General features: G+C 46.0%; 1 protein-coding gene across 2 annotated transcripts in view; it reads right to left on the bottom strand.

Moving 5' to 3' along the window:
• LOC143764528 (prostaglandin reductase 1-like) overlaps window positions 1-16,709 on the bottom strand; it is a 374,831-nt gene extending 358,122 nt beyond the window's left edge. Inside the window, exon 1 of one of the 2 annotated variants that reach the window (XR_013213221.1) lies at window positions 16,611-16,709. The gene's annotated coding sequence lies outside the window, so the exon portion shown is untranslated. The remainder of the gene's footprint in view (window positions 1-16,610) is intronic. The other variant, XM_077250182.1, reaches the window with a different exon arrangement.
• Between the last annotated feature and the right edge of the window lie 200 nt (window positions 16,710-16,909).

The following is a 16,909-nucleotide window of genomic DNA, read 5'->3' as shown; positions in this document are numbered from 1 at the left end:
TGCCCTCCTTATCGTCCAGCAAGTCTAAGAAGATATTTTGTACTGTGCGATCTAGATCAGAGAAACCAACAGATTCTGGTAGGCCTCGTATACGGATGTTATTTCGTCTGTTGCGATTTTCGAGATCCTCCATACCAGATGAAATATCTTCTAGTTTAAGAGTATGGTCTATTAAGATGTCTCTATGAGCTTGCAGTTCTCGAAAGATGTTCTCTTGAGTTTTTTCCACATCTTCTATTCGTGTAGTAAATTCTTTCTGCAAGTTGTGGATTTCTTGCTTATATGAATTTTCGAGCCTACAAGCAAATCCCTCAAGATTTTTTTTTGGTAGGTAGAGCTTTGATGTACTTGCTTAATTCTGCAATGTTCATTTCCTCCGAATCCGCGATGTCCTCTTCGAAGCCGTCAGCCGACGAGCTACGTGCTCCCAATGTCTCCCCGAACGGGGAATTATCACGATTAGTAGTAGATGTCATTGCGGACCTTGTATTTCTCATCTGGGGAGTCGAATTTAGGTAGCGTTTCATGTCCTCAGAGGTAGTTTCCCCAACCGATTTTGCTTTCTGTTCAGGGATCTTTCTGGTTTTTCCCATAGATGTCTGTAGTAAGCACTATGTGTCTAGAATGTTGATGGGATATGGGGGGGGGGGGGGCAGTCACTCCATAGAGCCTTTGCCCCCATTAGCAAGCCCATCCCGGGCCGGGCTCCCAATATTCAGTGGGGCCGTGGGCAAGGCCCTGTAAGCTGAACCTGAGGATAATGTAAGTAATGAAAGTCAGGTGTTATTCCAGGTTTCGCCACAAGATGTCAGCAGAGACCTTTAATAATTATTCCAGAGTCTTTATATTAAATTTGGCATGTTGATAATCACTGGAAAATCCAAGAGATATATTAAGAAGTGGTACTCGCAGTACTAAAAGAATCAGGTTTCTCCTATTTGTGCCACAGGAGCGTAGCCCGAATGTCAGTGTAGCCAGATCCAGGGCGCAATGCCAGGCTATCCCCTCAATGTAACCCACAGCTAGATTGTTATTTAGTAAGTGTAATACTTGAATTATGGGTATGGGGCAGCAGGGAATAAGGCACAAAGGCGAGCCGTGGAGGGGGAGCAATCTTAACCCGTGTGTAGCCTGCAGGGCTCCTTCCCTCCCGATTCCCGTGGAGAGTCCAAGATGGCGCCGGACCTGACGGGAAATCCCCAGGACCTTCACCCCACTCCCAGGTGCGCGCCACTCCGTCAATGCGGCCGGGGAAAACACGAGGTGCCACTAAGGACGATGGCTCCACTCAGCGGACCAGCCGCCAGGTATGTCCTTCTTTTCCCCCACCTAGCGCCGCAGGCAAGAAGCGACAGCCGCGGTCCAGCAGCCACGGCCCACCGCGCGAGATGCCGAGCCACCGGGGACACCGATGCCGGTAAGCGGCGGCCGTGTAAGCGATGGGCTGAAGCAGGGGAGGGAGGCCCAATCAGGGGCTGCTCATACCTTCCCGGAGGTGCTGGAAATTTTAGCTTTCCCAGTCCATGGGTCGCCCAAAATGGCGGCGCCTCCCTCACTTCACCCCCTCTTCTCCGGGGTCTATCAGTTCCGCGCTGGGGTGAGGTATGTTTTTCACCCAGGGATGCCTTCAGGGTCGGGCAGAGCGCCTCCAGCTGATCCCGGAGCTCTGATTTTCACCGTGGGGTCAGTAGATTAGGGAGAAATCCCGAGCCAGGCAGGAGCTCCCACGATGTGCGACCGTTCTCCTTCACAGTCAGGCCACGCCCCCCAGGTGTCTATTTTGGATGCCCAGTATTCAAATGGGAATGACGTGTGAGGGAGAACATCGATAAGGGCGGAAAAATAGTTAAATAAAGCAGGGTGGGACTAATAAGTTAAAAACTAACTTTTAATAGACAATTATTAAAATGGGATGAACTATACCAAAAATAAGTATCCTATAATTTCAACAAACAAACACCCTAAGTGACAACTTAAATTAAGACAGACCCAATATGCAAACACAAATGCATACCAAAATACACGTAATAAAAAGGAGACAGCCTCCTAAATATAACAAGAATTAAGTGGCCGAAAACTTAAGCCATCCATATATCAAGTAGCCCTTATTCAGACCACTAATACAAAAGGGAACAATCTCACCTCATACTCTTATATTCATCATGACGAGGGAAAAAAGCCCCTGGAATATATCGGTGTCAAATATATGGGGGAGGCAAATCATTCCATACATTACCCCACGTTGATCACCATGGACACATGTTACCCCGGCATTCAAGCTTCCCAACGCGTTTCGTTTACAAGACTCATCAGGGGAAGATGTAGTAAATAAACCAAATCGGGTGCTAAATCCTCTTTTTTCCCCTGTATGACGGGTGTCCACACAAGATGAGGATTTAGCACCCGATTTGGTTTATTTACTACATCTTCCCCTGATGAGTCTTGTAAACGAAACGCGTTGATGGAATGATTTGCCTCCCCCATATATTTGACACCGATATATTCCAGGGGCTTTTTTATTACGTGTATTTTGGTACGCATTTGTGTTTGCATATTGGGTCTGTCTTAATTTAAGTTGTCACTTAGGGTGTTTGTTTGTTGAAATTATAGGATACTTATTTTTGGTATAGTTCATCCCATTTTAATAATTGTCTATTAAAAGTTAGTTTTTAACTTATTAGTCCCACCCTGCTTTATTCAATTAATTTTTCAGACTGGTGACTATAGTTCAAATTATCGGAAAAATAGTTAGTAACCATACTGGACAAATGTTGTCTCCTGTCACTTTGAATTGATGCTGCAGTACCTGTCGTGTCTGTGGTCATTGCGAAATCACTCCACAACCTGGTCATAAAACCCCTCTGTCCAACGCCACTTCTGATTTGTGCACCTCTAACACCTCTGCCATGTTGCCCCCTGCAGCTCGTGTGAGAACCATCACTGCCGCTGTGTTCTGGGAATGCCTGAACCAAGCGGTCTACAAGAGTTGCTTGTTTGGTAGCCAATATTTGCTCAAGGTTCTCATGTGGCATGATATTTTGCAATTTCCCTTTATAGCGTGGATCCAGGAGGCAGGCCAACCAGTAATCGTCATCGGTCATCATTTTGATAATGCGGGGGTCCCTTTTTAGGATACGCAAGGCATAATCTGCCATGTGGGCCAATGTTCCAGGTGTCAATTCACTGCTTGTGCTGGGTTGAGGAGCACTTTCTGGCAAATCAACATCACTTGTCTCCCTCAAAAACCCTGTCCCTGACCTTGCAACGCCACCAGTTTCTATTGCCCCCTGAGAAGCTTCCTCCTCCCATAATTATTCATCCCCATCATTCTCCTCGTCCTCCTCCACTTCGTCCGCCACCTCGTCCAGGAGACTTCCCTGAGCAGACAATGGCTGACTGTCATCAAGGCTTCCCTCCTCCTCGGCTGCAGACGCCTGCTCCTTTATGTGCGTCAAACTTTGCATCAGCAGACGCATTAGGGGGATGCTCATGCTTATGATGGCTTCGTCTGCACTAACCAGGCGTGTGCATTCCTCAAAACACTGAAGGACTTGACACAGGTCTTGTAGCTTCGACCACTGCACACCTGACAACTCCATGTCTGCCATCCAAGTGCCTGCCCGTGTATGTGTATCCTCCCACAAATACATAACAGCACGCCTCTGTTCGCACAGCCTCTGAAGCATGTGCAGTGTGGAGTTCCACCTTGTTGCAACATCGATTATTAGGCGGTGCTGGGGAAGCTTCAAAGATCGCTGATGGTTCTGCATACGGCTGGAGTGTACTGGCGAATGGCGGATGTGCGAGCAAAGTCTTCGCACCTTCAGGAGAAGGGCGGGTAACCCCGGATAACTTTTTAGGAAGCACTGCACCACCAGGTTCAAGGTGTGAGCCAGGCAGGGAATGCGTTTCAGTTGTGAAAGGGCTATGGCGGCCATAAAATTCCTTCCGTTATCACTGACTACCTTGCCTGCCTCAAGATGTACACTGCCCAACCCTGACTGAGTTTCTTGCTGCAAGAACTCAGACAGAACTTCCGCGGTGTGTCCATTGTCGCCCAAACACTTCATTTCCAACACAGCCTGCTGACGCTTACCACTAGCTGTTCCATAATGGGACACCTCGTGTGCAACACTGGCAGCTGCGGATGGAGTGGTCGTGCGACTGCAGTCTGTGGACGAGCTCCCACTTCTGCTGGAGGAGGAGGAGGAGGAGGGGTGCCAAACGTCTACAGCCAACTGTTTCCTAGACCGTGGGCTAGGCAGGACTGTCCCAATATGACTGTCCCCTGTGGACCCTGCATCCAGCACATTAACCCAGTGTGCCGTGATGGACACGTAATGTCCCTGGCCATGCCTACTGGTCCATGCATCTGTTGTGAGGTGCACCTTTCTACTGACAGATTGCCTGAGTGCATGGACAATGCGGTCTTTGACATGCTGGTGGAGCACTGGGATGGCTTTTCTCGCAAAGAAGTAGTGACTGGGTAGGTCATAGAGTGGCACTGCGTAGGCCATCAGGGCCTTGAAAGCTTCGCTTTCAACCAACCGGTAGGGCATCATCTCTAACGAGATTAGTCTAGCAATGTGGGCGTTCAAACCCTGTGTATGCGGATGAGAGGATGAGTACTTCCTTTTCCTAATGAGAGTCTCTTGTAGGGTGAGCTGGACTGGAGAGCTGCATATGGTGGAACTAGTGGGAGTGGTGGTGGACATGGTAGACTGAGAGAGGGTTGGTGATGTTATTCTTGCTGTTGGCCTACATACAGTGTTTCCTACCAAGAACCTGTTGATTCCCTGACTGCTTTGGCCTTGCGACGATACCTCCACATTTGCTGCTGGTGGTGTCCTAACCGGTGGGCTTACAGTGAGGGAAGCACTGTAGCCTTGCTGACTACCTTCATTCTGAGAGGGTGCAACAACGTTACGGGACGTTTGGTAGCTAGTCCAGGCTTGCAAGTGCATGGTGGTTAAATGTCTACGCATGCAAGTTGTATTTAAACTTTTGACATTCTGACCTCTGCTAAAGGTCCTTGAGCATTTCTTACAGATCACTTTGCACTGATCATTCGGATGTTGGTTAAAAAATTGCCAGACTGCACTCTTCCTGCTATTAAATACCTTTTCAGGCATTGCACACTGTGCTACTTTAACCGGATGGCCACGCTGTCCTACAACTGTTTTTGGTTTTGACACACGTTTTTGGCCAGATACGGGCCTGCCAGATGAAAGCTGTTGCGATGTTGATGCCTGCTGCGGCTCCTCCTCCTCCACTTCAGAGCTACTGCCAGCGGCACCCTGTTCCCCCAATGGCTGCCAATCGGGGTCAACAACTGGGTCATCTATCACCTCCTCTTCTATGTCCTGTGCACCTTCCTCTGTGTCACCGTGTAAGCCGGTGCTATAGCGTTTGGGACGGGGCACCATAGTCTCATCAGGGTCAGATTCTGGCTTGGCACACTGCGAGGGCAATGTTGTGATCTGAGTCAATGGAACAGCAGAATAATCTAGCTGTGGCTGTGCATCTGTGCACTCCATGTCCGATTCATCTTGTAATGGGCATGGCCTGTTAACAATTTACCTTTCTAACCCAGGCACGGTATGTGTAAAGAGCTCCATGGAGTAACCTGTTGTGTTGCCTGACGCATCCTTCACTGTTGTTCGAGGTGAAGGACACAGTGAAGCGACTTGTTCCTGACCGGGAGCATCCACTGACGACGCGCTGCTTTTAAATTTTGCACTTTCAGAAGAGGAGGCGAAAGAGCTAGAGGCAGAGTCAGCAAGGAAAGCCAAAACTTTTTCCTGCTGCTCCGGCTTTAAAAGCGGTTTTTCTACTCCCAGAAAAGGGAGCGTTCGAGGCCTTGTGTAGCCAGACGATGACGCTGGCTCAACAACTAGAGGCTTAGTTATTGCTTTTCCCACGACCACCTGATGCTCCACGACCACCACCACCACTACCATCACTACCAGCTGGCAATGACCGCCCACGGCCACGACCTCTTCCACCAGACTTCCTCATTCTTGGAAAAATGTAACCTAACTAACAACCGTTATATGGTACTGTAAAACCAGGTAGAAGGTGTAAGTAAACTTGTTGTGAATTTAAATCTCCCTTTATAGGTGTGGGAGACTGCTGGGAAAATCAGGCCCACTGTATTACACTACTGAGTTTGAGTGTCAGAAAGTGGCTGGCAGATATGCCACAAACAGGAATGACGCAGATTTACTAAGTGGCAATAGAAATCTCCCTTTTTATGTGTGGGAGACAGCAGAAAAATCAGGCCCACTGTATTACACTACACAGTTTGATTGGCAGAAAGAGGCTGGCAAATATGCCACTAACAGGATTGACGCAGATGCACTCACTGGCAATATAAATCTCCCTTTTTTATGTGTGGGAGACAGCTGAAAAATCAGGCCCACTGTATTACACTACACAGTTTGATTGGCAGAAAGAGGCTGGCAGATATGCCACTAACAGGACTGACACAGATGCACACACTGGCAATATATATCTCCCTTTTTTATGTGTGGGAGACAGCAGAAAGAAATCAGGCCCAATATATTACACTACACAGTTTGAGTGGCAGAAAGTGGCTGGCAGATATGCCACAAACAGGACTGACGCAGATGCATTCAGTGGCAATATAAATCTCCCTTTTTATGTTTGGGAGACAGCAGAAAAATCAGGCCCACTGTATTACACTACACAGTTTGAGTGGGAGAAAGAGATACCACAGACAGGACTGGCACAGATGCACAGATTTGGCAATATTAATCTCCCTTTTTTTTATATGGGAGACTAGTGATTAAATCAGGCCCACTGTATTACAGTATAGTTTCTGTGGCAGAAAATGACTGACAGAGATACCACAGACAGGACTGGCACAGATGCACAGATTTGGAAATATTAATCTCCCTTTTTTTTTATTATGGGAGACTAGTGAATAAATCAGGCCCACTGTATTGCAGTATAGTTTCTGTGGCAGAAAATGACTGACAGAGATACCACAGACAGGATTGGCACAGATGCACAGATTTGGCAATATTAATCTCCCTTTTTTTATATGGGAGACTAGTGAATAAATCAGGCCCACTGTATTACAGTATAGTTTCTGTGTCAGAAAATGACTGACAGAGATACCACAGACAGGACTGGCACAGATGCACAGATTTGGAAATATTAATCTCCCTTTTTTTTATATGGGAGACTAGTGAGTAAATCAGGCCCACTGTATTACAGTATAGTTTCTGTGGCAGAAAATGACTGACAGAGATACCACAGACAGGACTGGCGCAGATGCACTGATTGGCAATGTAAATCTCCCTTTTTAGGTGTGAGACAGTGCAGAAAAATACAGGCCCACTGTTTTACACTACACAGTTTCAGGGGCAGAAAGTGCCTGGAAGATATATATATATATATATATATATATATATAAAAAAAAAGGACTGTACTACAATTACTATCTCCCTACAATAATCTCTGAAAAGTATGGCAGGCAGCAATAAAAAGGACTGCTGCACACAAAAGTGTGGACAAACAAACAAGATAGCTGTGCAGAAAGGAAGGAGCAACAGGATTTGTGCTTTTAAAAAAGCAGTTGGTTTGCACAGCGGCGTACAAACAGCAATGCAGCTATCAGGGAGCCTTCTAGGGCAGCCCAATAAGCTACAGAGCTGATGAAGAAAAATCTAGCCTCCACTGTCCCTGCAAAGAAAAGGTGGTGTTGGACAGTGGAAATCGCCATAGCACAAGCGGTTTGGGGGTTAATGTACCCTGCCTAACGCTATCCCTGCTTCTGACGAAGCTGCAGCAACCTTTCCCTATGCTGATATCGGCAGAAGTAAGATGCGTCCACCTTCATTGGCTGAGAAAAGGTGCTGAAAGCATCATACGAAACGCGACTTTGGCACGAAGATCGGCGATTGCGTGGCCGACGCCACTCTGGGATCGGGTCGGGTTTCACGAAACCCGACTTTGCCAAAAGTCGGCGACTTATGAAAATGACCGATCCGTTTTGCTCAACCCTAATTATAAGCTTTTCATATGTTTTATATACTTTTATTGACAAATGCATCAAGACTTGTATCACCTTCTTCTCCACGGTATTCACGGTGGAAAATGAAATGCTAGGTGAAATCCCAAGAAACAATGAAAACCATATATTAAGGGTCACCAATCTAACCCAAGAAGAGGTGCAAAACCGGCTAAATAAGATTAAAATAGATAAATCTCCGGGTCCGGATGGCATACACCCACGAGTACTAAGAGAACTAAGTAATGTAATAGATAAACCATTATTTCTTATTTTTAGGGACTCTATAGCGACGGGGTCTGTTCCGCAGGACTGGCGCATAGCAAATGTGGTGCCAATATTCAAAAAGGGCTCTAAAAGTGAACCTGGAAATTATAGGCCAGTAAGTCTAACCTCTACAGTTGGTAAAATATTTGAAGGGTTTCTGAAGGATGTTATTCTGGATTATCTCAATGAGAATAACTGTTTAACTCCATATCAGCATGGGTTTATGAGAAACCGCTCCTGTCAAACCAATCTAATCAGTTTTTATGAAGAGGTAAGCTATAGGCTGGACCACGGTGAGTCATTGGACGTGGTATATCTCGATTTTTCCAAAGCGTTTGATACCGTGCCGCACAAGAGATTGGTACACAAAATGAGAATGCTTGGTCTGGGGGAAAATGTGTGTAAATGGGTTAGTAACTGGCTTAGTGATAGAAAGCAGAGGGTGGTTATAAATGGTATAGTCTCTAACTGGGTCGCTGTGACCAGTGGGGTACCGTAGGGGTCGGTATTGGGACCTGTTCTCTTCAACATATTCATTAATGATCTGGTAGAAGGTTTACACAGTAAAATATTGATATTTGCAGATGATACAAAACTATGTAAAGCAGTTAATACAAGAGAAGATAGTATTCTGCTACAGATGGATCTGGATAAGTTGGAAACTTGGGCTGAAAGGTGGCAGATGAGGTTTAACAATGATAAATGTAAGGTTATACACATGGGAAGAAGGAATCAATATCACCATTACACACTGAACGGGAAACCACTGGGTAAATCTGACAGGGAGAAGGACTTGGGGATCCTAGTTAATGATAAACTTACCTGGAGCAGCCAGTGCCAGGCAGCAGCTGCCAAGGCAAACAGGATCATGGGGTGCATTAAAAGAGGTCTGGATACACATGATGAGAGCATTATACTGCCTCTGTACAAATCCCTAGTTAGACCGCACATGGAGTACTGTGTCCAGTTTTGGGCACCGGTGCTCAGGAAGGATATAACGGAACTAGAGAGAGTACAAAGGATGGCAACAAAGTTAATAAAGGGGATGGGAGAACTACAATACCCAGATAGATTAGCGAAATTAGGATTATTTAGTCTAGAAAAAAGACGACTGAGGGGCGATCTAATAACCATGTATAAGTATATAAGGGGACAATACAAATATCTCGCTGAGGATCTGTTTATACCAAGGAAGGTGACAGGCACAAGGGGGCATTCTTTGCGTCTGGAGGAGAGAAGGTTTTTCCACCAACATAGAAGAGGATTCTTTACTGTTAGGGCAGTGAGAATCTGGAATTGCTTGCCTGAGGAGGTGGTGATGGCGAACTCAGTCGAGGGGTTCAAGAGAGGCCTGGATGTCTTCCTGGAGCAGAACAATATTGTATCATACAATTATTAGGTTCTGTAGAAGGACGTAGATCTGGGGATTTATTATGATGGAATATAGGCTGAACTGGATGGACAAATGTCTTTTTTTGGCCTTACTAACTATGTTACTATGTTACTATGTTAAATATCTTCATGAGCAACTTCTTCCAACAACCCAGGAACAATTTGCTAAGCAGACAATGCTGTTTACAGCATGATGGAGACCATGTCAAAAGGCAAAAGTGATGACTAAGTGGCTCGGTGAAGAAAACACTGACATTTTGGGTCCGTGGCCAGGAAACTCCCAAGATCCCAATTCCCTTGAGAACTTGTAGTCAATCTTCAAAAAATAGGAGGACAAACAAAATCACAGAAATTGTGCTAAACTCCAAGCACTGATTATACAGACGAATGCAGGGCCAGACTGGGACTAAAATTCAGCCCTGGCATTTGAAGTTACACAGGCCCACTTGTCACATGGTGACTAGTGTTGAGCATTCCGATACCGCAAGTATCGGGTATCGGCCGATACTTGCGGTATCGGAATTCCGATACCGAGTTCCGATACCTTTGTGATATCGGGAATCGGTATCGGAACCATATTCATGTGTAAAATAAAGAATTAAAATAAAAAATACAATCAGAGACGTGGGATTTCTACGTCGATACTGTGCCCGTCGCTGATTGGTCGAGGCCCAGGCGGCCTCGACCAATCAGCGAATGAATAAACGGGACAGACAGACAGAAAAACCCTTAGACAATTATATCTTCTATATATATAATTGTCTAAGGGTTTTTCCATCTGTCTGTCTGTCTGTCTTTCTGTCTGTCTGTCTGTCCTGGAAATCCCCTGTCTCTGATTGGTCGAGGCTGCCAGGCCTCGACCAATCAGAGACGGGCACAGCATGGCGACGATGATGTCACAATGGAAATCCTGCGTCTGCCGCGAATTCTGGAATCATCATTGTCCATATACTACGGGGACATGCATATTCTAGAATACCCGATGCATTAGAATCGGGCCACAGTCTAGTATATAGATATATATGGATATACTACGGAGGCTCCCGGTTACATCGGTAAAGTCCAGGGGCCGCCGGAGAGGTGAGTATATCCATATTTTTTATTTTAATTCTTTATTTTACACATGAATATGGATCCCAGGGCCTGAAGGAGAGTTTCCTCTCCTTCAGACCCTGGGAACCATTCCGATACTTTGCGTCCCATTGAAATGCATTGGTATCGGGTATCGGTATCGGCGAGATCCGATATTTTGCCGGTATCGGCCGATACTATCCGATACCGATACCAATGCATATCGGAAGGTATCGCTCAACACTAATGGTGACTGTATAATATCTTTGTACACTTGTAGGCAGGGACGGTTTTAGGCAAAGTGGAGTCCTACGCGTAGGCAAAGTTTAAAATGGGGCCCCAAATGCTAACATATTGCACATGCGCTGAGTTCAGGCCACTAAATGAGTTTGATCGACAATACTGAAGTTGTTCAACACTTGTTTCCCGGTCTCTTTCCACCAGCTGAGGAATAAGGATGAGACAGAACGATCTCTAACAGATCACCATACAGTATCATGTTATCAGCAGCACATCTACAGTTTACACCGGCGATGTGCTGCTGAGAACAATGATTTATTTAGTATTTAGTAAAATACACCCCATAGTCCTCCATATAGTATAATACACTCCCTATAGTCCTCCATATAGCATAATACACTCCTCATAGACCTCCATATAGCATAATACACTCCTCATAGTGCTCCATATAGTATAATGCACCGCCATAGTCATCCATGTAGTACAATTCACTTCCCATAGTATAATGCACCCCATAGTTCTTCATATAGTATAACGTATTCTCCATAATCCTCGATACAGTATAATGTAGCCCACATATAGTATAATGCAGCCACCACCCTACAGAATATAATGCAGCCACCCCAGAGTATAATGCAGCCACCCAGAGTATAATGCAGCCACCCCATAGAATATAATACAGCCCACCTCCCCATAATATATAATGTAGCCCCCATAAAATATAATGCAGCTCCCATAGTATAACACAGCTTCCCCCATAGAATATAATATACCCCCACAATCTATATATATAATTGTCTAAGGGTTTTTCCGTCTGTCTGTCTGTCTGTCTGTCTTTCTGTCTGTCTGTCTGTCTGTCTGTCCTGGAAATCCCGCGTCTCTGATTGGTCGAGGCCGCCAGGCCTCAACCAATCAGAGACGGGCACAGCATGGCGACGATGATGTCATAAAGGTTGCCTCGACAAATCAGTGACGGGCACAGTCTGCCGTGAATTCGCCTCGACCAATCAGCGACGGGCACAGTATCGACGTAGATGTCATAATGGTTGCCATGGCGACGATGATGTCATAATGGTTGCCTCGACCAATCAGCGACGGGCACAGTCTGCCGTGAATTCTGGAATCATCATTGTCCATATACTACGGGGACATGCATATTCTAGAATACCCGATGCATTAGAATCGGGCCACAGTCTAGTAGTATATAACAGCCACATAGTATATAACATGGCCTCCCCCATAGAATATAATATACAATATACCCCCCATAGTATATAGCACAACCTGCATAGCAGATAACACAGCCCATGTAGCAGTATACAGCACAGCCCACATAGTAGTAGTCAACACTGCCCACATAGTAGTATACAGCAGAGCCCACAGAGTAGTATATAGCACAGCCTACTTAGTAGTATACAGCAGAGCCCACACAGTAGTATATAGCACGGCCCACATAGTAGTATACAGCAAAGCCCACATAGTAGTATACAGCACTGCCCACATAGTAGTTTACAGCACTGCCCACATAGTAGTATACAGCACTGTCCACATAGTAGTATACAGCAGAGCGCACATAGTAGTGTATAGCACAGCCCACATAGTAGTATATAGCAGAGCCCAAACAGTAGTATATAGCACAGCACACACAGTAGTATACAGCAGAGCCCACACAGTAGTATATAGCACAACCCACATAGTAGTATACAACACAACCCACATAGTAGTTGATAGGGAAATCAGGGACCACCTTAATGTGGCCTATAATTCACATATGGGATTCTTAGGAATATGTTCTGACATGTCCGAGACTTTGTACTTAATCATATCTGCTCACAACGTGATCACTGATCACCTTCGATGATTAAGTCTATGGACAAGGGTTAGGCCTAATAAAGATAAGACTTAGACCCTTAGCCCCTTTCATAGATAAACCTAAGTTACCCCTTGTGTCATAGTCACCTTGCTCAGAGATGTCCTTATTAGGAATTATATAGGAAAAACTCCGGCACACTCTCAATGGATAAATTGCAAAGTTTCAAAGTTTATTTTCCATCATAGTAAGAAAAAATGGGGTTTCAAAAATTATGAATAAACGCATATGTCTTCAGTACACTTGATTTGGACACATATAATTCTTATCTCAACGTTTCGGCTAGAAAAGCGCCTTTTTCAAGAGATTAAATGTCCTTTTATGGGTGTGAAGAGCCTGGTAGGGAAACCCATGGAATCTGGTGTCCGGAACGGAGGACCGGGGAGCCGAGACCATAGTATGGAAGGTGCCTTCCATACTATGGTCTCGGCTCCCCGGTCCTCCGTTCCGGACACCAGATTCCATGGGTTTCCCTACCAGGCTCTTCACACCCATAAAAGGACATTTAATCTCTTGAAAAAGGCGCTTTTCTAGCCGAAACGTTGAGATAAGAATTATATGTGTCCAAATCAAGTGTACTGAAGACATATGCGTTTATTCATAATTTTTGAAACCCCATTTTTTCTTACTATGATGGAAAATAAACTTTGAAACTTTGCAATTTATCCATTGAGAGTGTGCCGGAGTTTTTCCTATATATTTCTGTTTTTCTCCTGAGCACCTTGAATCACTATAGTGAGCACCTTCCTCATCGTGATATCTTATTAGGAATTAGACCTGATGAATTATAGGATGATTTCATATGTAATAAACAGCTGATTGGTGGATAGAATGTATACGCCTACTCAAACGTGTATATAACCGAATGTTATTTCCTCCAATAAACATGGCCTGATCAGATACCACATCTGTCTGTGTCCATCACTCCGGAGAACTCACTCATTTGGCAGCCATCCAATATCCCTAAAAGGGTCTGACTTGCAGACCACCCCAACATATTTGGCGTCCTGGGTGGGCGGCCACAACGGTGGACCACCAATACCTTGAGGCCCGGCATTTCGCAGACCTGAGACCAGGACACACAGACAAACATCACCGGTGAAGGTAAGAACCTTAGCTTCTTACACTCTCTCTGTGTCTCCACCTGTCTCATAATCTGTAGCCGACCTCTGGGCATGTTATAATTTGGATCCACCTACAAGGCCGTCCAATTTGGCAAAGAACCGTAGAATATCCTAGTGATACTTAAAAGGCATATTGGATTGGTTAATTTTATGTGCTGTTATATGTCTAGGTTATGACTGAAGATTGACTGAGTGTGTGAATTTGCCCTTGGGGACACGTCCTCTTGGGAAGAGGGGTGATAGAGATACGGTGTAAAAGCCGGTTGAATCGGATCAGGGTCTCTGCAGTTCCCTCCGGTGACTCTTTGGAGCATCCTGGGTCAGAGATCACGTCTGTATGTCCGTTTGTGTCCATCTGTCCTTGCACGCACAAGCTGCCCCTCCCTAGATGGTGCTGGTAGGTAGAGAGAGAATTTTAGTTGCAGTCATCTGCCTGCTGTTAGCTAGTTTTGTTCTCTGGTTAGTATATAGGGTTTCTGTGTATGCCATAATAAGTCTGAAAGGGGTGCCCTTAGAAGGCCTGAGGTGGATTAGTAAGTGACGCTGCGGCGGTCACATACGGGCCAAATTACTAATCGTTATATTATCCCCATGATCGCCATACCTATTGGCTGTATGTTCACAATAGGTTGGGAAAAGTAAGGAAAAGGGGGATTACGTTTCGAGCACACCAAACACTGTGACGTAGGTGTTGGTCAAGAAGTTGCTACGAGTTAGAGGCCGTGAGGAGTGGGCACAAAAAGAGGCTACACATTAGAACAGTGAGACATCAGTGTTAGTCAGGAAGACCAGAGAACGCAGGGAAAGAGCAGGCAGAAAATGGGAAATATAGACAGCAAAGAGCACAAGGAGGGGTGCAGCGCTTATGAGATAGTAAAGAAGAGGAAAGGCAAAGCTGCTGTGAAAGACTCTAGAAAGTTGTTGAAAGGTTTGGGCATGAAGAATGACCCATTAGATTCCTTCCTTTGGAACGCAGCTTTGAAACAGAGTCAAGGGTGGCTCACAGATAACAAGTTGTTAGTACAGGCAAGGGAGTGGACAGATGTAGCAAACGAGTTAAAGAGAGAAGGAAGTTGGGTGAAGGTAGAAACACCGCAAGGAATGAGATACAGACAGAAAACAAAAACGCCTCCGCCATATCAACCTCATCTTACGGCTCCTGCTCTGCCAGGTCCGGAAGGGTGGGTTTGTGTGTGTGGACAGCAAAACCCCGACTGGCGTGAACAATGTTCTGCCTGCGGGAGACCAAGACCCTACGGGGCAACAGGACTTTATCCTGTCCTACACACCAACACTGCAGCACCGGACCCTGGTCGCAATGTGACAATAAAAACAGAAGGAAATGTAGGCACATCAGTAGATTACGAAGACGATCAACCATCAGCATTAAGCCAACCTCCAGGTCTCCACACCCTGGATGAAACTGGTACTGCTGCAGCAACATCCACCCCCATACGCACAACTGCACCCATGATGACAACTGCCTCCCATTACAAACCATGGGGCCCGAAAGACCACATGACATTGGTCAAGGAAGCACCAGACCCATATGACTTACCCATGGCCTTCTACAGATGGATGGTAGGACTGAACAATACCTACACATGTACTTGGGTAGATTTAGAGTCCATCCTAAGAGGGAAAATTGGGGACGCTAGAATGCAGTCAGTTCTGGATGCAATAAATAGGGCAGGGAGGGGATACACTTCAGAAAGACGCTTGGGATCACAGTATGTCAGGACTGTAGACTCAGGATTACACTTTCTACAGGGACTACATGCATGGTGCCAGGTACGGGTGGGGGAATCCACAATCTCTCTGCTAGACATAGTACAAGGTCCAAATGACACAGTGGAACACTTCTGGGGGAACTTGAAACTGAGACACGCAGATTTGGGCTATGAAAATATGGGGGAGGCAGGTAGGAGACTTTTCCATGGGGCATTCATGGCAGGGCTTAAGCCACAGCTCAGGCAGAAGGTCCAGGCAGCTAAGCCCGACTGGAGAATATGCCAGATAGAGGAGTTGGTGCGGGTGGCAAAAGGGGTTGAATTAGATCAGAAGGCAAAGCCAGTACAGATACATTATGCTTCCAATAACGTTCAAGGGGACGGGACAACTTCTGCCAGAACAGACCGACGACAAATTAAGTGCTACAACTGTGGGAAGAGGGGGCACATTAGCCGTCAGTGTAGGGCACCTAGGAAAGAGACTCAGCCCAAGACAGACGCCCCAGATCAGAACCCACAATAGGAAACAGGCAACCCCGTAGCCATCTACCCCCTTAGGGCACGCACACAGACAAGCCCACAAGGGGTAGTCCCAGTACATCTCCCAGATGGTAGAAAAATCCCATTCCTGGTGGATACGGGGGCAGCCAAAACAGTAATCCGCCAGGAACATGTCACATCATCAGACATATCAGATGACACCCTCTACACTCAAGGCTTTGAGGGACTGATCCAAGAATGCAAACTGACTAAACCACTGCCCCTCCGTTTAGTTGACCACACTTGCCTCGCCAGACTACTGATCAGTGACAAGTCACCTGTCAATCTGCTAGGCTCTTATGTACTACAGGCAATACAAGCACACATCATGTACGAACCTGACGGTACTGTTAAGTTGACAGCTGGGATCCCGGAATCCGCACTGTGTACAGTGCTAGCGTGCCTGCATGTGACAGACTCGCTCTCCCCTCCTGAAGCAGACGAATCACTGGCACAGGTCCCAGACGTGCTGTGGGCAAAGTCCAAGACTGATATCGGACATATGCCTGTTCCTCCGGTAATGATTAACTTGAAGCCAGGGGCGCAGCCTCCGCAGGTTAGGCAGTACCCTCTAAGTTCTGCTCAGGAAGAAGCAATAGGGAAGAATATCACAGATCTAATTGCTTCTGGGGCCATA

Source organism: Ranitomeya variabilis, chromosome 1, assembly GCF_051348905.1.
Source record: "Ranitomeya variabilis isolate aRanVar5 chromosome 1, aRanVar5.hap1, whole genome shotgun sequence".
Taxonomy (NCBI): Eukaryota; Metazoa; Chordata; class Amphibia; order Anura; family Dendrobatidae; genus Ranitomeya; species Ranitomeya variabilis.
This window is presented reverse-complemented; position numbering and strand designations above follow the sequence as displayed.